We start from the raw sequence: 27,353 nt of genomic DNA on the forward strand, positions 1-27,353 counted from the left end.
GAATGCCGGTCATCCTGGAGCCACCAGAACTAGAGATGAGCGTAATGACGTAATTACGATTTCGCCAAATTTCGCGTAATTAGTGTAATTACGATTATGGCCGTAAGTACATAATCGTAATGAAGAAGGATTTTGTGAAATTTCGCGTAAGCGTAATTTTCGCGTAATTTTTCGCATTACAGTGGTTATTACGAAATTAATGCGTATGGCCATGCTCCCAAGCGGAAAAGTTGACGCATGGATCAATGTTAGGTAGCCACCGACTTTAAGGGTTAATAGCAAAGCCCCCTTAAATGCTAAGAGCCTCAAATTTGGAGAATATATTAAGGAGATCAGAAGGAATAAGAGGAAAATGGGGTTCCTTCTGATTTAAAGGAACCCCATTGGTCTGCTAAGGACCAATGGGGCTCCTTGGAGCCCAAATACAAAGATGCTTAGAGAGCTCTGAGCTATATAGCTCAGAGCTCTGTCGGGTCCGTGCAGGACGCTAAGTTCCGCCGGCTCCGCTGCCCTCCCCGCCTCTCCCACATGTCACCCACATGTCACCCACATGTGGGTGACAGATGTGGGCGGGGTGGACAGCGGGAGCCGGCGGGGGCTTAGCGTCCTGCACGGATACGTAAGTGTATGCGGCGGCTGAGCGGTGAGTGACGTCGGGTGCGGCGTAGTTACAATGTAACAAAGTTGTTACATTGTAATAACTTTGTTACATTGTAACTGATTAGCCAATTTCTGAGGATATTGCGAGGGATCATTTATTTAAAGGGACAGGTACGTATTAATGGTTAATTAAGAATATTAAAGGACTTTTTTCGTGGTTATGTTTTTTGTTCAATTAAAATACTTTTTCTAAGTGTTTGTGTGTTTATTTACTTTTAACTCTTAAAGGAAATGGGTAAGGGGTACCAGTACCTCTATACTCATTTCTCCTGGGAGGGGGGGGTGGGCATCTGGGGGACCCCTTTTTAAAGGGGACTCCCAGATGCCACCATGACCCCCCCCCCCCAGGAAATCGCGGCCTCCACCTCCACCGCCCATCAGAGGTGGAGAAGAGCCCATTGTCCTTGGATTGGACAAGGGCTCGGAGGGGGAGAGGAAAGCTTGGCTGCCCCTCCCCTTCCGAGACCCCCCAATCCATGGACCATGCGGGCTGGTATAGTCAGGGTGCGGAGCCCCACGCGGCCGGTGCTCCGCATTCTGGCTATCCCAGCCTGCATGGGGGACAAGGGGTTAAAGAGGTCTGGGAGGGGGGACCCCACATCGTTTTTTTTTATATTTCCCACACTCAGAACGAAGTAAGTAAAACTCTTCCCACTTGGGGGAATCTATGAAAATAATACACTATTGTTACCTGTGCAAAAAAAACCTGTGCAAAAAAAACTGACATTTTCCGCATTTGAAAGACATTTTCCGCCTTGAAACTTAAAAATCGATTTTCTCAAAAACTATAAGGTCTTTTTGAAAAAAAAAAAATTTCGTGGGGCGCATGCGCGGCGCGTCACGAGGTGGATGTATCTCCTGTGAGCTCCGCACCGGACCCGTTTACAGAGGGCTCGTAAGCCTCTAAATGCCCGCCTGACCTTTCGAAAATTATGCAGAGAGGAGTATAAGAGCCGGCACAACAGGGGTATGACCGCAAAATCCGGGAAGAACAAAGAGCTGAAACCTCCCGCACAAGACTTCTTCAGGCCGAGAGACAGACCTAAGATGGCGCCCGAAAAACAACAGGGCCACGGAGAAGAAGATGCACAGTCAAAGGAGGTACCCGCTGAGAACACAGTGAGTACAATTACACTGAAAGATATCTCAGAACTCCTCCTAGACTTAAAAGAGACTCTTAGGCTGGAAATACGCACTGCGGTACACACCCTATCCTCCCAGATCGAGGAGCTAGGAGAGAGGACAAATAATCTAGAAAAGAGGATGGACGACATGGCAGATACTGTGAACAAAATGCAGGATAAAATGACAGCACAAGAAGAAACTAACTTTATGTCAGAATCTAAACTAGAAGACTTGGATAACAGGGGGCGCAGAGAGAACCTGAGAGTAAGGGGAGTCCCAGAAAGTATAAAAGACTACAGAGGTTACATATTCGCTGTGTTTAAAGCTCTAATACCTGAACAGCCTGATGAACTATTCCGCATGGATAGAATCCACAGGGCGATAAAACCAGCCAGAGACCCGGAAAAGCCGAGGGATATAATAATGAAACTTCACTATCCCGAGCTAAGAGAACTCATCCTAAAGGCAGCAAGAGAACTGGGAACACAAGGAGTTGGTGACCACAAAATCCAGATTTACCCAGATATATCCCCAATAACTTTAGCTAAGCGCCGAGCTTTGAAGCCAGTGACTAACATACTACAGAAGAAAGCTATAATGTATAAATGGGGATTCCCCTTCGCCCTCCATGTGACTCTAGGTCAAAAGAAATACCAAATTGACTCACTGCAGTCCGGTCTAAAAGCCTTGAAGGACAACAACCTGCTATCATCCCAGGAAGACATGGTTACAGAAAACCCCAACACTTCCAAGAGACCCCAGAGAGAATGGACTGAGGTTTCATACTCCTCCTCTAAGAAACTAAAGGAGAGACAGCTCACCCCCTCGAAAATCCCATCAGCAAGGAAAGCGTTACCCATGCAAACCTGAGGACTATATATCTCCCTTCTAGCTCCTCACCGTTCATAGCTTATAGTTAATAACGACAGGCTCTATCTCTGTAGCTAGGTTAACAAGGGCGTCAGTGTCTACAACCACTCATATGGCTGAATCAAGATATCCCTAACAGCAATTAATACTACTACTGCCCTTCGTTATACTACAGGCAGGCTATAACATTTCAAGACTATCTTACCCCTCCTACATCGGGTTAGTGTAAATGGCACCCCAATTGGCTCTTCAGGCTGGCCCTGCTAGTCCCCAGTCACTTGAAGAACCCATAATAATCTCTCTTATTGCATGTTCGAGTAAGTTAAACAATTATGTTTTGTTCCTTTTAGTTCACTGGTTATATAATTACCATTTTATCCACGTTATTGTCATGAGCAAACATAGGAAGAAGGTACCGTATGATGAGCTATCAAGTCTAAGACTGTTAAAAGAATTTGTTGAGGAAACTCCTGTGGATTCTATTGTCAATAGTATTAATATACTCACAAAATGTGCACAAAAATTATAACACATAACACCCAAGGGTTTAACAGCCCCTTTAAAAGAGCAAAATGCTTCAAAGTATATTCAGCAAAGCACCCGCATATACTCCTACTCCAGGAAACCCATTTCAGAGGGAAAAATAACCCCTCGTACTTCCACAAAGATTTCCCCACCTTTTACCTTTCTAATAATTTACACGCTAAAACTAACGGAGTGGCAATTCTAATCCACAGGAATACTTCCTTTATATGTGATGATGTATTTAAAGATAAGGAGGGTAGACTTTTAATTGTTACGGGTACGATGGAGGGAAAGACGGTCTCTATTATCAATATTTATGGTCCATCTACTAAATCAAGCTCCTTTTACACTGATTGTCTGGAGTCAATAAGGAAACATAGTAAAGGTAGCTTAATCATAGGAGGAGACCTAAACACAGTTATTAACCCTGCCCTTGACTGCTCCAGCATAACAGCCAAAACCAATAGACCGAAACCCCCTAAGTCATTCTTTAGATTCCTCAGAGAATTAAACCTAGTTGACTCATGGAGAGAAGCTCACCCAAACAAATCCGACTTCTCACACTTCTCCCATCCGCACCTGAGCTCCGCTCGAATAGACTACATCCTACTCTCTAAAGACCTGATAAATGGGTTGAAACAGTCGGATATTGTCCATAACTCTATATCAGATCACTCCCTGATAATAACTAAGACCTCATCCTTTTCAAAATTTCCCTCACGACCCAAATGGAGAATCCCTCCCTTCATATTTAACTCTAAACAAAATATCTCTCAAATATCTTCAGCTCTTCAGGAATATTTCCAAACTAACCTGCCACAATATACATCCACCTCAAGCTGGTGGAACGGCCATAAAGCGTTTATTAGAGGCCAAATTATCAGCCTCACAACCCACTTGAAAAGAAACAAACAATCCATTAAAGATAATTTGGAAAGGGAGCTCAACAGACTACAAGCCACCCATGCCTCAAACATGTCTATCACAATCCTTAGAACTATCCAGAAAATAAGAGAAGAACTAGACACCATCTTAACTAAAGAAGTAGCCAAAAATTTCCTTTGGTTAGGCCATAAATATTTCACTCTCGCAAATAAAGCTCATTCCCTTCTAGCCAGGAAAATCCAGGCCAAAAAAAGATTGAATTCATCCCACCCATTGAGGTTACCCCATGAAGGACTAACTCACAATCCCACAAAAATTTCCTCACTTTTCAAACAATTTTATCAAAAACTATATTCTAACAACAGCCCCTCCAACCCAAGGAATATAGATAAATTTCTCCAAGAATTACACCTCCCCAAAATAACCTCTCTTCAGAATGATATCATGAATGCCCCTATAAGTAAAGAAGAGATAAGAAGAGCAATCAAGAACTTAAAACCCTTTAAAGCCCCAGGACCTGATGGTTTGACTGAGATATACTTTAAAACATTCCAAGATATACTGACTCCCCAGCTGTGCAAATACTTTCTGTCAATAAGGGAAGGTGAGCAGGTAAATGAAGAAGCCAATAAAGCTACAATTGTAGTTATCCCTAAAGACAACAAAGATCCGTCTTTATGCAAAAATTATCGTCCAATTTCGCTAATTAACATAGACCACAAATTAATGACAAAAATACTAGCAGACCGCCTTAATACCTTCCTCCCGGACTTAATAAACCCAGACCAGGTGGGATTCATCCCCTCCAGACAGGGACCAGACAACACAAGAAAATTACTAGACCTGATACAGGCCAGCCGCAGAAACAAGATCCAAGCCGTACTACTGGCCATAGATATCGAAAAGGCCTTCGATTCCCTGAACTGGGATTACTTATTTCAAGTGCTTAAAAAATTTGGATTTCAAGGGGCTTTTTCGGATACTATTCGGACTCTATATTCTAACCCATCTGCGACTGTTCTAGTGTCAGGACTGGATTCAGATCCCTTCTTAATTAAAAGGGGAACGAGGCAAGGCTGTCCACTTTCCCCGGCCCTATTTGCCCTGGCCTTCGAACCCCTGCTAGAATCACTACGCTCCAACCCATCAATTAAAGGAATAGAGATTAATGGTACAGAATACAAATGCAATGCGTTTGCAGACGACCTTCTTTTAACCATTCAGCAACCACTAATCTCCCTCCCAAATATAAATAACATATTAAAAGACTTTGGCCTTCTCTCGGGTCTGAAATGCAACCACGAAAAAACCGAAGCCTTAACCTTAAACACCCCCCCAGAAAGAGAGGCCCATCTTAAGCTTAACTTCCCTTTTACATGGAAGGACAAATCTATCAAGTACCTGGGAGTACAGATTCCAAACAACCCAAACCTCTCGTACGATTTGAATTTCCCCCCATTATTTAACTCCCTAAAGTCTAAACTCAAAGGGTGGGACAGAATGAAAATCTCTTGGATTGGGCGTATCAACATAATAAAGATGGTGATTCTTCCTAAAGTTATGTATCTATTCAGATCTTTACCCATAGACATACCTAGGAATAAAATCCAACCTTTCCAATCATTTATAAACTCATTTATTTGGAACTTCAAAAGGGCTAGAATAAAAGCTAACATCATGTACAGAATTAAAACCCAAGGAGGTCTGGGAGTCCCATTCATCTACAAATATTATCAGGCAGCAAGACTAGCCCAAATATTCCAGGCCACATTTAAACACCACAGGCCCAAATGGAAATAATTAGAAAATTCCTATATTAGCCCACATTCCATACAATCAACTTTCTGGCTCCAGAACATCCCAACCTCACTATGGTCTAAGGCCCTCCCGACTACTACAATAGCTCTTAAATTGTGGAATAGACTCAAATTTAAATATAAACTAATATCAACCCCTTCCACTTTAGCCCCTATAGTCTCAAACCCAGATTTTCTCCCAGGCACTGACCCACTATCTTTTCGATGGTGGACTCTTAATCATATAGACAATTTTTCTGATCTATTAACAGGAGATAGCATGATTACCTTTCAAAATTTACGCCAGAACCTGGATATCCCCCTGAGAGAGTACTTCAGATTCTGTCAACTACATCATTATGTTCAAAAAACATATACCAGAAGCAATATAATGGTTAAATCAACACTAGAGAAACTTTCATTATCCAAAAATCTCCCTAAACATCTAATTTCAAATATTTATAAACAACTAACTACTCCCAATCTAGATGAAAAGACTAGGACACAAGTACAATGGGAAAAGGACATCTCCTCCCCTATACCAAAAGAAGACTGGGAAAAAATCTGGAGACTGTCCCAAAAATGCTCTACTAATGTCTCTTTGACCGAAACGGCCCTCAAAGTGATGCACAGAACATATCTGACACCGGATAGGTACTATAAATTCTCCCCAGACAAAGATCCCAATTGCTTCAGGGAGTGTCCCACTACAGGCTCTTTCAGACACATTTGGTGGGACTGTCCTAAAGTCCAAAATATATGGCTAAGAGTTTATAATTGGATAAGCAAGGCTACTAAGATTAAAATCAATCCAGCAATAACAAATGCTCTACTAAATCTTCCAGTACCCATGCTCACTAAATGGGAGAACAACCTCTTGACCAAACTTTGTACAGCCACAAGGCAAGTTATAGCGGCCTCATGGCGCAAGACAGATCTACAATGGAACTTGATTATCCAAAAAATAAACTCCCTATGTATAAATGAACACCTCTCCAGTCTCCTTTTGGAGAATAACATGTCTTTCAATAATACTTGGGATCTATGGTTAAAATCACCTGAAGGCATGCATATCAAATCACAGCTTGAGTAGCATTAATTTAAAACGTTAAACTATACCTTCTGTAAAACACTTAGACTAAAGAGGCACCCCCGCTCACTTACCCACAATCTCCAACAATTACACTCTTTTCATCTAAGGTAGTTGCATTTCTCCCCCCAACCTCAAAAGAATATAATGGGCCTCTCCCAATACTTGCACTAACGCCCCTAAGCACTACAAGTAGGGGTAATAATAACAGTAAAAAGAACAGGGGCTAATTATTTCCCTTACGAGACTCCACATTAAATCCTCAACAAAGCTCATGATAATGTTGTTGCCATTCTTCCTTGTATGTATACAAGATATTAACTACGTATTCTTGTAACGCTATGACAAACCTGATTATTGTCAACCTACTGTTCATGTTATTTCTTATTGATGCTTCAATAAAAATCTTTGAAAGTAAAAAAAAAAAAAAAATTTCCTCTTATTCCCACTGATCCCCTTAATATACCCTGGGAATTTGGTGTTCCTAAACCTTAAGCAGACTTTGCTATTAACCGTTAAAGTCGGCGGGTTTTTAAATGTATACATTTTTCCTTTGAAACTTTAACATCGATTTTCTAAAAAACTATAAGGTCTTTTTGAAAAAAATGTTTTCCTCTTATTCCGTGTGATCTCCTTAATATACTCTCCAAATTTGAGGCTCTTAGCATTTAAGGGGGCTTTGCTATTAACCCTTAAAGTCGGCGGCTTTTTTATACGGGAGCGTTACGGTTTAATGCGAAATTACGGTATGAACGAAATGCGAAATTACGCGTTGAAAATTACGCTTACGGTATTTTCAATTACGATTTTAATGGCAATTACGCTACCGTAATTTCGCATCGTAATCGCAAATTTCGCATGCGTAATTATAGTAATGCGAAATTACGAAAATTTCGGCTCAACTCTAGTTACAGCAGCAGGGAAGCCTGTCCGTCACAAAGAGTTCCTTCTCCAACTAATAGAAGCTATCCAGGCACCCTCAAAGTTGGCTATTTGCAAATGTGCTGCCCATAGAAATGATGACTCCCCTGTCACCCGTGGCAATAACCTGGCAGACAAAGCAGCTAAGTTAGCCGCAGTTGCACCCCCTGCTGACTTGCATTCCAAAGAACCTGAGACTTTACATTCCACTGACCTGTTGAGTTTCCAAAAACAAGTGCCCCAACAGGAGATGGATAAGTGGCTAAAAGCAGGTGCCACTCAGTCTTCCACAGGCTTGTGGATGGTTGATGATAAACCTTGTATACCAAGGACTTTGTTCAGACTGCTTGCAATAGTGACACATGGGGTTTCACATGTGTCAACAGGAGGGATGGTGGCTATCCTTGAACAAAGATACTATGCGCCAGGTATACAAACCTTCCTTAAAAGTTTCTGTGCCCAGTGCACAATTTGTGCTCAGAACAACACAGCCAAAGGCTTAAAGCCAGTGAAAGGACACACCCCATCAGGTACATACCCTTTTCACACTATTGCACTAGACTACATTGAACTGATGCCTTCTGAAGGAAAAAAATATGCCCTGGTCATACTGGACATATTCTCTGGGTGGGTGGAGGTGTTCCCCACCAACAAAGCAGACGCATTAACAATTGCCAAGGCCCTCACTAGAGATGTAATACCAAGATGGGGGATCCCAGAGAAAATGATTAGCGACAATGGTAGCCACTTTGTAAATGAGGTTATATCCCACCTGACTACCTCATTGTGTATAGATGTCAGAAACCATTGTGTGTACCATCCTCAGTCAGCAGGAAGTGTGGAAAGAGTTAATGGGACAATTAAGAATAAACTCAGTAAAGACTGTCCATTATCACCCACGAAAGGTAGCACAAATTTTTACAGACTACTATAAGACCCTCTATAATTTACCAAAATACCCCAATCCCTCAACACATCTATCCAAAATTGATGCGTTTCTAGATCAATTAAATATGCCTTCCCTTACTGAAGAAAACATTAAATCCCTTAATGCCCCCATAACAGACGAAGAAATTATAGAAGTTATAAAACATCTTCCTTCCACAAAAGCCCCTGGCCCAGATGGTCTACCATATTCTTACTATAAAAAACTCCAAACCACTCTGGTCCCATATTTGAGTAAATTAGCAAACACACTTATGAAGGGAAATGTAGCACCGAACTCATTCCTCAACTCCCTAATCACTATGATTCCTAAGGAGGGTAAGGACCCACAACTCCCACAGAATTTCCGGCCTATATCCCTACTCAACTCGGACCTAAAAATCATCACAAAAGTAATGGCAAACCGTTTAAACCCAATCCTTATCTCTATGATTAATAATGATCAAGTAGGATTCATATTGGGCCGTCAGGCGGGAGACAACACTAGGAAGGCTATTAACTTGATAGAATTGATGAATAGATCTGGGAAGCCTTCTCTGCTTCTAAGTTTGGATGCAGAGAAGGCTTTCGAACAGGTTGTCGTGGCCTTTCTTACTAAGGGTAATGGAACGTCAGGGTTTTTGTGGATCCTTCTTGACTTTAATCCGCTACCTATACTCCTCTCCATCCACAATGGTTAAACTTCCCTTTGCCTCAGTATCTCCCTTCCCCATAACGAATGGCACACGCCAGGGGTGTCCCCTTTCCCCACTTTTATTTGCAATAAGCATTGAACCCCTGGCGAGTGCCATTAGACAAAATCAAGATATCAATGGAGTCAAACAAAATACTCAGGAATATAAAATATCGCTTTTCGCAGACGATATACTATTAACGATCACTAATCCTCTCACCTCTCTCCCAGTACTACACTCAATCTTAAAAGAATTTGAAGCCATATCAGGCTTCAAACTTAACCAGGATAAGACTGAAGCACTCCCCATTAAAATACCACAGACAATGCTTCAAAACTTAAAACAATCCTTTTCCTATAAATGGAAGACTCATTCTATTAAATATTTAGGGATCCAATTAACAACTACCTACACTACCCTATACAAAGCCAACTTCCCTTCATTAATACAATCCATTCTACAAGACTTACATAAATGGACAGCTTACAAAATTTCATGGATAGGTAGGATCTACTCCATAAAAATGAATATACTACCACGCCTACTATATCTATTTGAAACGCTACCTGTCCAAGTCCCCTCTCCACAGCTTAAAACTTTACAACGAGCCTTTTTAAAATTTGTCTGGAACAATTCTAAACCACGAATCCACTCCTCTGTTCTATTAGCTTCTAGAGAACAAGGGGGCTTAGGCCTACCTAATTTGAAACTATACTATCAGGCCGCCCACCTACGCCAACTTCCTGAATGGTCGGACCTGAAGACATATACTAAATGGGGCCTCATTGAGGCATTCAGTATTTACCCAACCTCCCTGGCTTCTTTAATTTGGTCTTCACCTCCTCCCAAGCTACCCCATATTAAACTACTCCCTACAATTAAATTTACTATCCAAATATGGCATTCGACAGCTCTAAAAGCTAACCTCAGATCCTCAATATCCCCTCTATATCCCGTACTAGGAAACCCTGCATTTACTCCGGGTATGACAGAAAGTTTCATGGGTAGATGGTTTAGTCTTAAATACACTAATCTTCATAATTGGACGAATGTTCTCACCAGAAAACTCCTCACCAAAACTACATTAGAAGAAAAAATAACCTTCACGCCACAACTGTCTATGGAGTATAATCAAATTAGTCACTTTCTTAGAACTCTCACCAGGGGAATAGATCTCCTTCCCATGTTCACTCCTTTCGAAAGACTATGTCACAATAAAGGCCATCAAAAAGGGCTCATCTCGGCTATTTATGTGCTACTCCTGGACAACTCTGGTACCCTCAAAATTAAACACTCATATATGAATAAATGGGAACAAGCTCTTGGACAATCCCTAGAATTGGAAGATTGGGTCTCAATATGGGAAAACGCGAAAAAAACATCAATATGCACACAAGTAAAAGAAAACATCTATAAGTTGATGTTTCGGTGGTATAGAACGCCGGAAATGTTATCAAAAATATATCCTGATGTATCCAACCAATGCTGGAGGGGTTGTAATCAGATAGGCTCGCTAGAGCATATATTCTGGTATTGTCCAATAGTCCAACCACTATGGGTAGAAATCCAATCTTTATTAACAAGGGTAACAAACTCTAATATTCCTCTAGACCCCTTATATATGCTCCTAGGTAAACCGCTACCTGGAATAAAGAAAAATACGATGAGACTGACTACACATATACTCACAGCTACTAGACTATCTATAGCATCTCATTGGCGTAAACCTCTCTCTCCCACAATCTCTACAGTTATTACAAAAATCAGCTGGACTAAGGCTATGGAGTATCTCACCTCCCTTCTAAGAGACACAGAAGAGAGATTTAAACAAATATGGGACCCATGGGAAACATATTTTCTCAACTACATCCCTCCCTGATCTATGTTTTTACTTCCTAACCTCCATTGAAATGACCGATGGGACATTAGACGGGAAACAAACTATATCTGGGATTATACAGACTACTATGAATGGTTTAACTAATATACATCATAATAACCCATGACTTTTGTTGCTTCTCCTCCATAGTGGGGCACAACCCACACTATAATTGGTACGCTCTCTCTTTCGCACTGATGGACAGGCCAAAGGAACAAAGACTCATATATCAATCTAGCTTGGATCTTGTTAGTATGCTATCTTTATTTTTTCTATTTTGTTTAGGTTTTATGGATAACTGGAAAATACGGACAATACAAACTTATAAGAATAATACATGTTCCATATCTTCAACTCTATTGTATTGTAAACAGGATATGTTTTCTCTTTTGTTAATATGGACATATACTGATATTTTCAAACGTCTGTAAGATACATTATATGTTTAATAAAAACAGTGTTACAAAAAAAAAAGAATAAACTCAGTAAAGCCATCAAGGAAACTGGGAGAGGTTGGGTCTGGTGTTTGCCAGCAGTACTACTGAGCATCAAAATAACACCAGGAAAAAAGAGACTGTCACCTTATGAGATATTGTTTGGCAGACAGTACAGACTTCCCGACTTTGACACACAAGAACAACCCCTAGAAGACTGTGAGCTTGCTGACTTCCTGAGGTACACCTGCAGACAAAGACAGAGGGCCAGGCATCCAGGTCCAATACCTAAAGGTGAGGTGGAAGAGGGACAGGAACTGAGTCCCGGAGATTGGGTGTGGATAAAGGTGGGAGGGCCCTTACCAAGTCTTAATTAGCACGCCAACAGCTGTTAGAATAGCAGAAAGAGCAACATGGGTAAATTTGAGCCATTGTAAAAGGGCACACATGGGCCTTCCGAGTCTAGATTAATTGAAAATCCAGAGCCACAGCTTGCTACGAACACTCACATGAAGCTTCGGTGGTTCAGAAATAAAAGAAATACTTGTTTTAGTCCTGGTCAAGAAGAGTGCTTAGCGGTCATTTCCTTTTCAAATAGTAGCCAGATCTAATCTGTTCTTGATAGTTAGCACCACAGGGAAAAGAGGGGCGGAAATTTGAGATCCTGAGGCAACGGGAACATTTGCTTGAGCCTCAGTGCGACCACGATCTCAAAGGCTGTGGGAAGATATTAGAAGATTCTTCCTAAGGCACAGGTGTAGTTCTTTATCTTGAACCATGGTGAAAAGGAGATAAAAAGGGGGAGAACAGAGATGTGAAAGGCTACATAGAGGAATTACTTTTTCTTGAACCAGGTTGGGTTAAAACTACAGTATTTTAAAGAAAAAAGAAGAGCCCTGGAATGACAACGACAGATACTGACAACAACATCACAGACCCTAGGAATGACTTGTTTTGCAAATAATAAATCTATTGACTGATTGACTGAAGAGGTGATTTGAAGCGAAAACTAAAATTGTCTGTTGCATGGTAAGGAGAACAAGCCCATGCCAGAAATGTTCCCCCACGGCCAATTGAGACCTATATGTGTACATTGATTTTATAAAGGTTATATACTGGGATAGGTGGGTGTGTAAACTGAAAGGGAAACTGGATTTTATGACGACACTGGTGAAAGCCTAGAAGGAGACCAGTGCCTGAAGCAAATGCCAGACAGCCCCTGAGTGGGAATGCTCATTCTTTTGTCCCTATGCTTTTTATGCTAGATATGTATGCAGCCTTAGCACAGCATGATGAAGAATCATACGGTGATCTGGGAGGAGATTATGATGGCATGCTGGAGGATGGCCAGGCCAACGTGTGAGGCAATTATTCCAGCTCACGGGCAGAGCCTGATTTTTTTTGTTTTGATCATTTCACTTCTATGCCCTGACTATACTCATTTGCAGTAAAGGGGAATAGAAGGCTGTGTTTGCTTGAGTCTCCAATCCCTGTAGTGGAGACACATTTGCAGATAACCGAGGCTTAAGCAAGCATGAGCACAGAAATGTGAATGTAAATATTTTCATATATATAATCAAGTCACAACCCACAGTTTAATTATAAACAGGAGGGACATGTGGAAAGAATTTATAATTAATCTTATGTATATTCTTGATATCCTCATGTGGCTATAAGAACCACATCCATGTAATCAGACCAGTGTGTTAGAGTGACACTTTAAATAATTTGATCATTATTATTACCTTAAGAGTTATCACAATATTATTGAATGAATACATGTTCCCGAGCTATTTACTGTGCACAGTTTTATTATGTCCTTGCAGTGGAATTCCAGGTTTTCAGAGGACAAAGGAGCAATCTCAGAGGGCAGTTTGAACCAGTTCTCCGAGGGCAAGCCCGACTTTTAGAAACGAAACTAGAGCTGATTTCCTTCTGTCTTCCATGAGAATGAAAGTTAACTTTGGAGGAAGGTTTCTGAAGGACAAGTAACCCCGCCTATAAAGGAGGACTGAGTCACCTTGATATGAAACTGATTGGACTCATACCAGAACACACTGCCCAGAGGGAGGAATATTTTAACATGTTAACTAGGAAATAAAGATCAGCAGATGAAGGAGATCCCCACCTTTTTGTAACTGGCCAGGCTGCAGCTAGCCTGTTCTTCCTTCAATAAATGCTGGTATATGAAAAGGTCCTCAGCTGAGTAAATAAAGATTTCTACGTTTTTGGCACATATTGAAGAAGCCTCATGTTGTAAGTTATTTCCTTTAACAGCTCAGAACAGCAATACAATAGCTAGAAAAACAATGTACCAGCCCTAAGAAAGGCTTAGCTGTTCAGGACAATGTGGTTGCAGCAAGAATCCGCACTGAGGACACAGAACACAGACCTATTGTAACGCTTGGTGGTGTATTCTCCACAGTCAGCATGCAACGCATGAGCTGGCGTGGAGGAGGTACACACACTAGCACCAGGAAACAGGCTATCCCTAGTATAGTGGAGGGGAGGACTGACTCCAATAGGAGATTGTGGCGCACAGAGCCGGTGCAGATCTGACAGCCACAAACAATGCTTTCGTTATAACGTCTCAGCGCAAAGTAGCGCTGAGCGCATAAACCAGAACTGAGGAGATCAGGACAGGTAGACAGAATGAACGCTTGCTAGCTAGCGGCTACTTAGCGACAGCAAGCGTCCAAAACCAGACAGACGGGAATGAGGCAGCCAATGCGATGCGGCGATGGCGTGCCTCACAAAGACAGGACAGGATAGTCAGAAAATAGCAGGATTAAGATAGGTGAACGTAACACAGATAAATATACAATAAGTATGATTTCCTAGCGTATTACAATTACAGCTATCAATGAAACTTTTTGTAACGTCTGACTAACATATGTATATATCGGCAATGAACCGATATATGACATAAGCAGGAACGCTGACTAGGAATGGAGTAACACAGGGAACAGGACTCAGAAGGATTCGCTATCTCTTCGCAGAGATGAACGCAATCCACAAACGGTAACAGAACAGGATTCAGAAGGATTCGTTATCTCTTCGCAGAGATGAACGCAATCCACAAACAGTAACAGGAGCAGGGTAACTACCTCAGCACGGGTGGTCACGGTACGCGCAACCTACCAAAACGTGCTGGAAAGCTGACTAACTGCACACAGGATATAAACAGTTCGTGTACGTATACATCAGCGACACTGATGTATTAACGTATCACAAATACAAGGAAAATAATAAACGTGCTGGTATGCATATATATTGGCAATGAACCAATATATGATGCAAAGACCAGCAAAGTATCTTATTAACAAGAAACACGATCGGGGGCTAAAGCGACAGCAAGACAGGCTTAAGCTGAAGCTATGAAAACCCAAGGAAACCCCGCAGGAAGCAGATCTTTATACTGAGGTCATCCAATGGGAGCAGACATGCAGATTCCCACACAGGTGAATGATAATCAGTCACAAGCTGACAGCAGGGAAAGACAGACAAAGCTATGCAACTTGCATGGAAATAGATCAGAACTGCCTGAGCTGCAGCACTACTTCCAGCAATAGCTGCTGCAGCAGCGATCATTACAGCCTTTAAAAGTGGATTCCAGACGCTTTTCAAAACTGAAATTTCCAACAAAACAGTCTGACTGATAATTCATGATGACCGGGACAGCCCGGCAAGACCGAATTCCAGAATCAGTCCCCACAAGACTGGACCCATCAGAACCAGAACCTACAGAACCCTGCCCATCAGTACTACAAGCCCCAGTGTGACACCCATCAGAACCATGATTTCCAGAAGAAAGCCCTCCGAAACTCCCTGAGCGATACCCACCGCCTTCCAGGAACCGTTCAGAAACGCCAAAGCCTTTGCAATGCCCACCGGTACTGTCTTTACCAACACAAAACCCACTGTTGAACCAGTCCAAGGCACCAGGACAAGTTTTCTCAGAGACCTCCCAGAACACCTTGAAGCTCCAAAGAGATCCCCATAGGTCAGAATGCCCTTTAGGCTCACATGGAGAACTATCAAGAACCCCTATGGAACCTAGGGCAATTCCCGAGTCAGGGCCACAAGGACAAACATCAATATCAGGGCTTTCAGGGACCAGAACCATCTCTGGGCATGCAGGCAGACTGGCAACATCAGAACATGTTCCCACTAAGGAAGCATCAGAGCACGCTAACACCTTAAACACACTTGGGCATTCTGGCACACAAAGAACATCTGGGCACACTGGCACAAGAGAAACCTCTGGGCATGTCAAGGAACTGTGAGCCTCAGGGTCAGCCAAGACAGGACCAAAACCAGGACTGGCCAAAAAAAAATCATCATGACTAAACTTCGCAACCACTGGACTTTTACACGAGAATGCTGGATCAGACTTAGATGTCGCTGATTCCAGCAAAGTCAGTAACAAATCAGATTCAGGGGCACCAACAAAACAGGACAAATCTTCTGATGTATGCACTGAACCAGATAGGGACTCCACAACTACCTCTGGACTGGACAGAGACTCATTTAATACACTGGATTGGAGCTCATGAGGCGCTGCAGAACAAGTCAGTATTGCAGCAGCCCCCACTGGACTAGGCAAAACTGAGGAATTCCCTGGACAGGAAGGGGACTCTGGAACCTCTGCCACAGCGGCCAGAGAACTAGAATCTTTCAGGATACAGGGCTGTGTTTCAGGAACACTCATCGGACCGGACTGAAATTCTGAGATTTCTATTATTTTGACCAGAGAATCAGAATTATCCATGTTACAGGGCAAGACCTCTGAAACATTCAGAGGACAGGGCTGGAGTTCCTCGGCTGTTACAACACTGGAGAGGGACTCAACAACATTGGTTAAATCAGACTGTGTACAGGGCAAGGTATCTGACACACTTGCTGACGAGGACAATATTTCAATGGCTTCTGCTTTGCTGGGCAGAAATTCATCAAGTTTTATTAGAGCAGACTGTAATTCCAAAACAGCTGCTAGACAAGTGAATATTACTGCAACACCAACTGAGGTAAGCAGTGCTTCAGCCTCCTCTGCTAGAGGGTTTAAAGTATCCAAAGTACTGGGTGAAGCATAAGACTCTGCGACCACAGCTTCACTGGACAGGATCACTGAACAGTCCATATTGCAGGGCAAAACCATGGAAGCACCTGCTGGACAGCATAATGATTCTGTGACCTGAGTTTCATTGGAGAGATCTACTGCACAATTCATGGTACAGGGCAAATTTATTGGAAAATTTTCTGAACAAGGTAATAATTCTGCGATTTCAGGTTCACATAGCAGATGCTCTGAGCTATTCACGAAACTAGAGCGAGGTGTAGAAACAGGAAGATCAAGACACAATGTTTGCGCATCTGAATCACCATTCATTTGTAAAATTGGAAAATTCAGATGCTGGGGTTCTGAGTTTACTAGACAGGATTGCTGGGACTCGGAAACTGATGTAGTGCATCTATTGGCATCTGCTGGATCAGACAGGAGTTTAACTTTATTAACACAGGTAATTTCTGCAGAAGTGTTTGCAGAGACAGGCAAGATTTTTCTGGTGTCTGTTTCACTAAACAAAGAGTCATGAGTACTGGCTAGGCTGGACTCGGAAGTCAGCAGGACCTCTGGATTCTCTGCTGAGAAATTTGCGCAGGGCAAGGTTAAGAATGTATCAGTGGCTTCTGTTTTACTGGGAAGTAACACTGAGTTATCCATGGTACAGGGTGGAATTGCAGGAACTTCAATTTCACACAAAAAGAGCTCCGAATCACCTGCTGAATCAGCCAAAGGTGCTGAAGCAGGCGGGTCAGAACGCCAAATTTGCGAATTCGGAGTCACATAAAAATCATCCAAAATCAGTTCCCACACATCAATCAAGGGAGCCACACAGTCATACCTACACACACCAGCCTCTATTAGGTTATAGGCTGACTTAATGCATGCGTTCAATACCATTTCACTTTTTGCACTGTAAAATTGACAAAATGAACTTGAATCATTCTTCCATTCACAGACCAGGGCTTCCATCTCTCCCCTCTCGAATGGAGGATCCCATGCATACTTAACAGCGAAACATTTAGGCTGATCACAGTCTGCAGATATGATTGTGGCAGGCACATGTATAGGGTTAATTAGCAGGTGATTGGCAGATTCCTTATTCTTAAGAATCTCCAATACCTGTAGCAAGTCTTGAACTGTAGTGTATGCAAACTTCCCTTGGTTCACAAATAAGTTGATTTGTTCAATACTCTGTAATATCTCATCATAATCATACTCAGATAATTCTTTTAAACAAAAATCTTTATTTTCCCTAGCCAGGGAGGAAAGTTCATTAGTAGTTTCATAAGTCCATTTAACTCCCCTGAAAGACAATTGCATTTCATTATCTGTTAATGGCAGAATCTCATTATAGGTCTCAGTCGCTAAGGATAACGACTCTGCAGATTGGACACGTTTCTTAGAACGTTTGCGTTTTGCCTTTGACCTTGCGGTTTTTGGTGATTTATTCAAAGCTGCAGGAAAATTATCAGTAACACTTTCTGCTTGCTGCTCATTCTTGCAAGCAATTGAAGGAGCAGCTGATTGGCCTGCTGCCAGGAGTTCATTAAGAGGAAAAGGCAATGGATCTATGCGCAACCAGTTATGGATCACAAACGCTAGAAATTCCAGCGGTCTATCTTTCAAATCGGAATGATTGAGAACATCAAATGCCCACTGGAATAATTCCCCTTTAAACAAAATATAACTTAGTTGGAGTGCCCAGGTTGAAACAGGAGTCGCTTGGAGATCAGGATTGGTCAGGAACCTGGCACATTCAGAGAAAAACTCATTTTCTGTTTCAGAGCTAAGTTCTTCAAATTTCTTAAAGCAACAGGAACCATAATTAACAGTGTCATACTTTCTGGGAATCCCCCCCACAATGGGGATTGGTAATGGGGTTTTCATAATGTAAGGCTTGGTGGTGTATTCTCCACAGTCAGCATGCAACGCATGAGCTGGCGTGGAGGAGGTACACACACTAGCACCAGGAAACAGGCTATCCCTAGTATAGTGGAGGGGAGGACTGACTCCAATAGGAGATTGTGGCGCACAGAGCCGGTGCAGATCTGACAGCCACAAACAATGCTTTCGTTATAACGTCTCAGCGCAAAGTAGCGCTGAGCGCATAAACCAGAACTGAGGAGATCAGGACAGGTAGACAGAATGAACGCTTGCTAGCTAGCGGCTACTTAGCGACAGCAAGCGTCCAAAACCAGACAGACGGGAATGAGGCAGCCAATGCGATGCGGCGATGGCGTGCCTCACAAAGACAGGACAGGATAGTCAGAAAATAGCAGGATTAAGATAGGTGAACGTAACACAGATAAATATACAATAAGTATGATTTCCTAGCATTACAATTACAGCTATCAATGAAACTTTTTGTAACGTCTGACTAACATATGTATATATCGGCAATGAACCGATATATGACATAAGCAGGAACGCTGACTAGGAATGGAGTAACACAGGGAACAGGACTCAGAAGGATTCGCTATCTCTTCGCAGAGATGAACGCAATCCACAAACGGTAACAGAACAGGATTCAGAAGGATTCGTTATCTCTTCGCAGAGATGAACGCAATCCACAAACAGTAACAGGAGCAGGGTAACTACCTCAGCACGGGTGGTCACGGTACGCGCAACCTACCAAAACGTGCTGGAAAGCTGACTAACTGCACACAGGATATAAACAGTTCGTGTACGTATACATCAGCGACACTGATGTATTAACGTATCACAAATACAAGGAAAATAATAAACGTGCTGGTATGCATATATATTGGCAATGAACCAATATATGATGCAAAGACCAGCAAAGTATCTTATTAACAAGAAACACGATCGGGGGCTAAAGCGACAGCAAGACAGGCTTAAGCTGAAGCTATGAAAACCCAAGGAAACCCTGCAGGAAGCAGATCTTTATACTGAGGTCATCCAATGGGAGCAGACATGCAGATTCCCACACAGGTGAATGATAATCAGTCACAAGCTGACAGCAGGGAAAGACAGACAAAGCTATGCAACTTGCATGGAAATAGATCAGAACTGCCTGAGCTGCAGCACTACTTCCAGCAATAGCTGCTGCAGCAGCGATCATTACACCTATCTAATGCTCTCCCTGTCAGCAGCACACTCTCCCTGATGTGCCTATCTGTAGCTGCTGTGAAGGAGACTAGGGAGACAGCTGCTGATAGGGAAAGCATTAGTTAGGCCTCTGTTCTGTGTCCTAGTGGAGTTATTTGTTGTTAGTACAGCGTCCTGAGCATCCAAGAGCCCATATAAGGGCTGGTACATTGGTTTTCTTGGTATTGTTATATTGCAGTTCTGTGTGTCTGACTGTCCACAGTGCACTGACTTTAGCTGGTGGACACAGGTGTGCATACTGCTGCTAGTGGTGGTACAGTACCTTGTACAACACCCCCATAAGTGTTTTGTTCTCTCTTGATATTGTTATATTGCAGTTCTGTGTGTCTGACTGTCCACAGTGCACTGACTTTAGCTAATGGACACAGATGTGCACACTGCTGCTAGTGATGGCACAGTACCTTGAACAATACCCCTCATAAGTGTTTTTTTTTCCTCTCTTGTTATTGTTATATTGCACTTCTGTGTGTCTCCTGACTGTCCACAGTGCACTGACTTTAGCTGGTGGACACAGGGGTGCACACTGCTGCTAGTGGTACAGTACTTTGCAAAGTACCCCTCATAAGTGCTTTTTTGGTCTCTCTTGATATTGTTATATTACTGTACAGTTCTGTGTATCTGACTATCCACAGTGCACTGACTTTAGCTGATGGAAACAGATGTGCACACTGCTGCTAATGGTGGTACAGTACCTTACACAATAGTCCTCAGTAGTGTTTTTGTTTCTCCTGATATTGTAATATTGCAGTTCTCTGTGTCCAATGCACATGTTAGCAATTGGAGACCGGTGTGCTGATGGTCATAGTATTGCACCAAATATATAACTCAATAATCCTTCACCACCACTACTGGCATCATCTAATGTCTGACCACTATGTCACCCTGTATTGTTCCTATATTGTGAGTGATTGTTGCATATAGTATTATATAAACTCATAGGTCATCCAGACTGTGTGGAGTGACATCCTCTTTTCAAAAAAAGAAGTAAAAACAGCTGAGTGAACCACTACTGGCATCATCTAGCATCCAACCACTACTGTTCCCCTGTATTGGGCCTATATTGTGAGTGATTGTTGCAGATAGTATTATCTTCAGATAGTATTATCTGCAACAAGGTCGTTCTCCTGACCTGTGTGGAGTGACATTCAGTTTTCAAAAAAAGAAATAAAAACAGCTGAATGAACCGTTATTGGCATTATCTAGTGTCTGACCACTATTGCCCCCTGTATTGGGCCTATACTGGGAGGGATTGTTGCAGATAGTATAATATAAACCCATTGGTCGGTCACCTAACCTGTGTTAAGTGGCAATCAGTTCCTCATCACTGGAAGGGTATTTATTTTTGATATTTTAATTAGAGATGTAGCGAACGGTTCGCCGGCGAACGGTTCCAGGCGAACATTGGAGGTTCGCGTTCGCCTGCGCCAGGCGAACTTTTCCGGAAGTTCGATTCGCCCCATAATACACTATGATGGTCAACTTTGACCCTCTGCATCACAGTCAGCAGGCACATTGTAGCCATTCAGGCTACAGTAAGCCCTGGAGCCCCACCCCCCTTATATAAGACAGGGTCCGGCGGCCATTACACTCACTCGTGTGCCTGCTAGTGAGAGGAAAGGGACAGCTGCTGCAGACTTGTTCTTCTAGGGACAGATTAGTTAGGTTCTTGGCTGCTTAGTTTGCTCCTGGCTGATTGTTATTGCTTTTATAGCACCCTAGCTCTTGTCAGAGCTCATCCTGTACTTTTTTTTTTTTTTTTACTGTGTGTCAAACTGACACTTTTGTTGCATGCACAGCCTTGCTAATTGATAGTGTGTGTGTGCCACTGCCAGCAGCCCAGCACATTCAGTGACTGACTGCCTGTGTGTGTGACAGGGAGCTGCACATTGTACTACCCAGTACTGCATATACCCAGTACCTGTTGTGTTTACTTAACCCACCTCATCACTGCATATACCTAGCTTTGTGTTGAGTGAACCCAGCTCACTGCATATACCTACTACCTGTTGTGTTTACTTAACCCACGTCATCACTGCACATAACTACCTGTAGTGTTGAGTGAACCCAGCTCACTGCATATACCTACTACCTGCTGTGTTGAGTGAACCCAGCTCACTGCATATACCTACTCCCTGTTGTGTTTACTTAACCCACCTCATCACTGCATATACCTAGCTTTGTGTTGAGTGAACCCAGCTCACTGCATCCTACTACTACCTGTTGTGTTTACTTAACCCACCTCATCACTGCACATAACTACCTGTAGTGTAGAGTGAACCCAGCTCACTGCATATACCTACTACCTGTTGTGTTGAGTGAACCCAGCTCACTGCATATACCTACTACCTGTAGTGTTGAGTGAACCCAGCTCACTGCATATACCTACTACCTGTTGTGTTGAGTGAACCCAGATCACTGCATATACCTACTACCTGTTGTGTTTACTTAACCCACCTCATCACTGCACATAACTACCTGTAGTGTTGAGTGAACCCAGCTCACTGCATATACCTACTACCTGTTGTGTTGAGTGAACCCAGCTCACTGCATATACCTACTACCTGTTGTGTTTACTTAACCCACCTCATCACTGCACATAACTACCAGTTGTGTTGAGTGAACCCAGCTCACTGCATATACCTAGTACCTGTTGTGTTGAGTGAACACAGCTCACTGCATATACCTACTACCTGTTGTGTTTACTTAACCCACCTCATCACTGCACATAACTACCTGTAGTGTTGAGTGAACCCAGCTCACTGCATATACCTACTACCTGTTGTGTTGAGTGAACCCAGCTCACTGCATATACCTACTACCTGTTGTGTTTACTTAACCCACCTCATCACTGCATATACCTAGCTTTGTGTTGAGTGAACCCAGCTCGCTGCATCCTACTACTACCTGTTGTGTTTACTTAACCCACCTCATCACTACACATAACTACCTGTAGTGTAGAGTGAACCCAGCTCTCTGCATATACCTACTACCTGTTGTGTTGAGGGAACCCAGCTCACTGCATATACCTACTACCTGTAGTGTTGAGTGAACCCAGCTCACTGCATATACCTACTACCTGTTGTGTTGAGTGAACCCAGCTCACTGCATATACCTACTACCTGTTGTGTTTACTTAACCCACCTCATCACTGCACATAACTACCTGTTGTGTTGAGTGAACCCAGCTCACTGCATATACCTAGTACCTGTTGTGTTGAGTGAACACAGCTCACTGCATATACCTACTACCTGTTGTGTTTACTTAACCCACCTCATCACTGCACATAACTACCTGTAGTGTTGAGTGAACCCAGCTCACTGCATATACCTACTACCTGTTGTGTTGAGTGAACCCAGCTCACTGCATATACCTACTACCTGTTGTGTTTACTTAACCCACCTCATCACTGCACATAACTACCTGTTGTGTTGAGTGAACCCAGCTCACTGCATATACCTAGTACCTGTTGTGTTGAGTGAACACAGCTCACTGCATATACCTACTACCTGTTGTGTTTACTTAACCCACCTCATCACTGCACATAACTACCTGTTGTGTTGAGTGAACCCAGCTCACTGCACATACCTACTACCTGTTGTGTTTACTTAACCCACCTCATCACTGCACATAACTACCTGTAGTGTTGAGTGAACCCAGCTCACTGCATACACCTACTACCTGTTGTGTTGAGTGAACCCAGCTCACTGCACATACCTACTACCTGTTGTGTTTACTTAACCCACCTCATCACTGCACATAACTACCTGTTGTGTTGAGTAAACCCAGCTCACTGCATACACCTACTACCTGTTGTGTTGAGTGAACCCAGCTCACTGCATTTACCTACTACCTGTTGGGTTGAGTGAGTCCAGCTCACTGCATATACCTACTACCTGTTGTGTTTACTTAACCCAGCTCATCACTGCACATAACTACCTGTTGTGTTGAGTGAACCCAGCTCACTGCATATACCTACTACCTGTTGGGTTGAGTGAGTCCAGCTCACTGCATATACCTACTACCTGTTGTGTTTACTTAACCCACCTCATCACTGCACATAACTACCTGTTGTGTTGAGTGAACCCAGCTCACTGCATATACCTACTACCTGTTGGGTTGAGTGAACCCAGCTCACTGCATATACCTACTACCTGTTGTGTTTACTTAACCCACCTCATCACTGCACATAACTACCTGTAGTGTAGAGTGAACCCAGCTCACTGCATATACCTACTACCTGTTGTGTTGAGTGAACCCAGCTCACCGCATATACCTACTACCTGTAGTGTTGAGTGAACCCAGCTCACTGCATATACCTACTACCTGTTGTGTTTACTTAACCCTCCTCATCACTGCACATAACTACCTGTAGTGTTCAGTGAACCCAGCTCACTGCATATACCTACTACCTGTTGTGTTGAGTGAACCCAGCTCACTGCATATACCTACTACCTGTTGTGTTTACTTAACCCACCTCATCACTGCACATAACTACCTGTTGTGTTGAGTGAACCCAGCTCACTGCATATACCTAGTACCTGTTGTGTTGAGTGAACACAGCTCACTGCATATACCTACTACCTGTTGTGTTTACTTAACCCACCTCACCACTGCACATAACTACCTGTAGTGTTGAGTGAGCCCAGCTCACTGCATATACCTACTACCTGTTGTGTTGAGTGAACCCAGCTCACTGCATATACCTACTACCTGTTGTGTTTACTTAACCCACCTCATCACTGCACATAACTACCTGTTGTGTTGAGTAAACTCAGCTCCTTGCATACACCTACTACCTGTTGTGTTGAGTGAACCCAGCTCACTGCATATACCTACTACCTGTTGTGTTTACTTAACCCACCTCATCACTGCACATAACTACCTGTTGTGTTGAGTAAACCCAGCTCACTGCATACACCTACTACCTGTTGTGTTGAGTGAACCCAGCTCACTGCATATACCTACTACCTGTTGTGTTTACTTAACCCACCTCATCACTGCACATAACTACCTGTTGTGTTGAGTGAACCCAGCTCACTGCATATACCTACTACCTGTTGTGTTTACTTAACCCACCTCATCACTGCACATAACTACCTGTTGTGTTGAGTGAACCCAGCTCACTGCATATACCTACTACCTGTTGTGTTGAGTGAACTCAGCTCACTGCATATACCTACTACCTGTTGAGTTGAGTGAACCCAGCTCACTGCATATACCTACTACCTGTTGTGTTTACTTAACCCACCTCATCACTGCACATAACTACCTGTTGTGTTGAGTGAACCCAGCTCACTGCATATACCTACTACCTGTTGTGTTGAGTGAACTCAGCTCACTGCATATACCTACTACCTGTTGTGTTTACTTAACCCACCTCACCACTGCACATAACTACCTGTTGTGTTGAGTAAACTAGGCTCACTGCATACACCTACTACCTGTTGTGTTGAGTGAACCCAGCTCACTGCATATACCTACTACCTGTTGTGTTTACTTAACCCACCTCATCACTGCACAGAACTACCTGTAGTCACAATGGCAGACTTGCCCTCCATAACAGATTCTCGTTAAAGGTAGTACAGTCTATCAGTGTGTCATATACAGCAGGGCCTCGAAAGTCCTCCTGTATTGTTATTTTTGGTCACTACCTCGGGACGTGCATGCCATGCCTGCTGCCTTCTTTGGATGTGTGGTGGTGGTAGCCGTTTCTTAGGCTCCCACTCCGGACCGGAATCGAACCCTGATTCCCCGGCCATTACCCGTGGTCACAATGGCAGACTTGCCCTCCATAATAGATTCTCGTTGAAGGTACTACTACTGAACAGCAAGCAGAAAATGTAATTTTTTAAAAAAATGGAAGTAAGCTTTAACAATGGTAGAGAAAGAACCATCGAAAACTGATAAGGCATTCAGACATTACCTGATATCACTGAGTGAGGAAGAGCAATTTCGCCATGGTGCGCAGTAGTCCAGCACGGCGTCACTACGCAAATAGCTGTTTGTGGTGCGTTACACAGTGAGTTTGGTCTGTCAGTGTGACGCAGTACACTAATTACACTACCTGATTGATGTATACACATGCAAGATGTTTTAAAGCACTTTAGGCCTGCAATTTAGCATTCAATGTGATTTCCGCCCTTAAAACGCTGCTTTGCATCAAATCCAGATTTTTCCCTGGAACTTTTGGCATGTATCCCACTCCGCCATGCCCCCCTCAAGGTGTTCGACACATTGAAACATCTTTTCCATCACTTTTCTGGCCAGCATAAGTGTTTCTAGTTTTCAAAGTTCACCTCCCCATTGAAGTCTATTGCAGTTGCGAAAATCGGAAGTTCGGGCCATCTCTAGCCACCTCCTCTTCTCCTCCTCCTCCATTATTTTCACGATTGTCCTTGGCTGAGTCCTACTCTTCTGCTGAGCTCCCCAGAGCCTATTCCACATCCCAGGTACAATGGTGTCATGCTGTCTTGGTGACGACTTGCCTGAAATCTGACAGTCACACCGGACAAGTACTCCTGTCCTCTCTGAAGTCACAGGTCGATCAGTGGCTGACCATTTTACAACTACAACCCTCCCTATACCTATCCCTAACCCTAAGACCCCCCTGGTGATGCCTAACCCTAAATCCCCCCTGGTAGTGCCTAATGTAAGACCCCCCTGGTGGTACCTAACCCTAAGACCCCCCAGGTGGTGCCTAACCCTAAGACCCCCTGGTGGTGCCTAACCCTAGGTGCCTAACCCTAAGACCCCCCAGGTGGTGCCTAACCCTAAGACCCCCCTGGTGGTGCCTAACCCTTAATTCCCCCCTGGTGGCGCCTAACCCTAAATCCCCCCTGGTGGTGCCTAACCTTAATATACCCTCTTAGTGATCACTTTATTGTGTGGATAATAATGTTTCACAAATAGTGACGGAAAAAAAAATTACGATTTGCTTACTGATCGCTTTATTATGTGGATGATAATGTTTTACAAACAGTAAGTGATAACATTTTAGATAAAGGTTTAGTTAAATACGATAGATATGTTTAGTATGTTTGTAAATGTGATTCGTCACGGGCGCATTTTGTAGACTTAAATTATCACAAGTGCAATTTGAAAACGTTAATAATCTCCGTGCACCCTTTTTTCCTCTTCGGTGACCGTCAAACTTTTTTATTTAATATGGGAGTGAATGGCGGCGCCCTTTTTGTCCCCTTGCCTCATGCGCCCAAATTTCCTGCTTCTGAAGGATGGTGTGTGCTGTGACAAAGTCACAGCACCAGTAATCAAACAATTTAAAATGTATTTGGGACCAGGTCAAGGGTACTGTAATGATCTCTGTGAGACAAAAATGATCTCCGGTCAGACCCCTG

General features: G+C 43.0%; 1 long non-coding RNA gene across 1 annotated transcript in view; it reads left to right on the forward strand.

The window, feature by feature from the left end:
* The window catches only part of LOC137536210 (uncharacterized), a 43,489-nt gene extending 29,439 nt beyond the window's left edge, over positions 1 to 14,050 (forward strand). The window contains exon 2 of the long non-coding RNA XR_011024542.1: positions 13,631 to 14,050. This is a non-coding gene — a long non-coding RNA (uncharacterized lncRNA). The remainder of the gene's footprint in view (positions 1 to 13,630) is intronic.
* Positions 14,051 to 27,353: the final 13,303 nt, after the last annotated feature.

Source organism: Hyperolius riggenbachi, chromosome 10, assembly GCF_040937935.1.
Source record: "Hyperolius riggenbachi isolate aHypRig1 chromosome 10, aHypRig1.pri, whole genome shotgun sequence".
In the NCBI taxonomy this organism is placed as follows: domain Eukaryota; kingdom Metazoa; phylum Chordata; class Amphibia; order Anura; family Hyperoliidae; genus Hyperolius; species Hyperolius riggenbachi.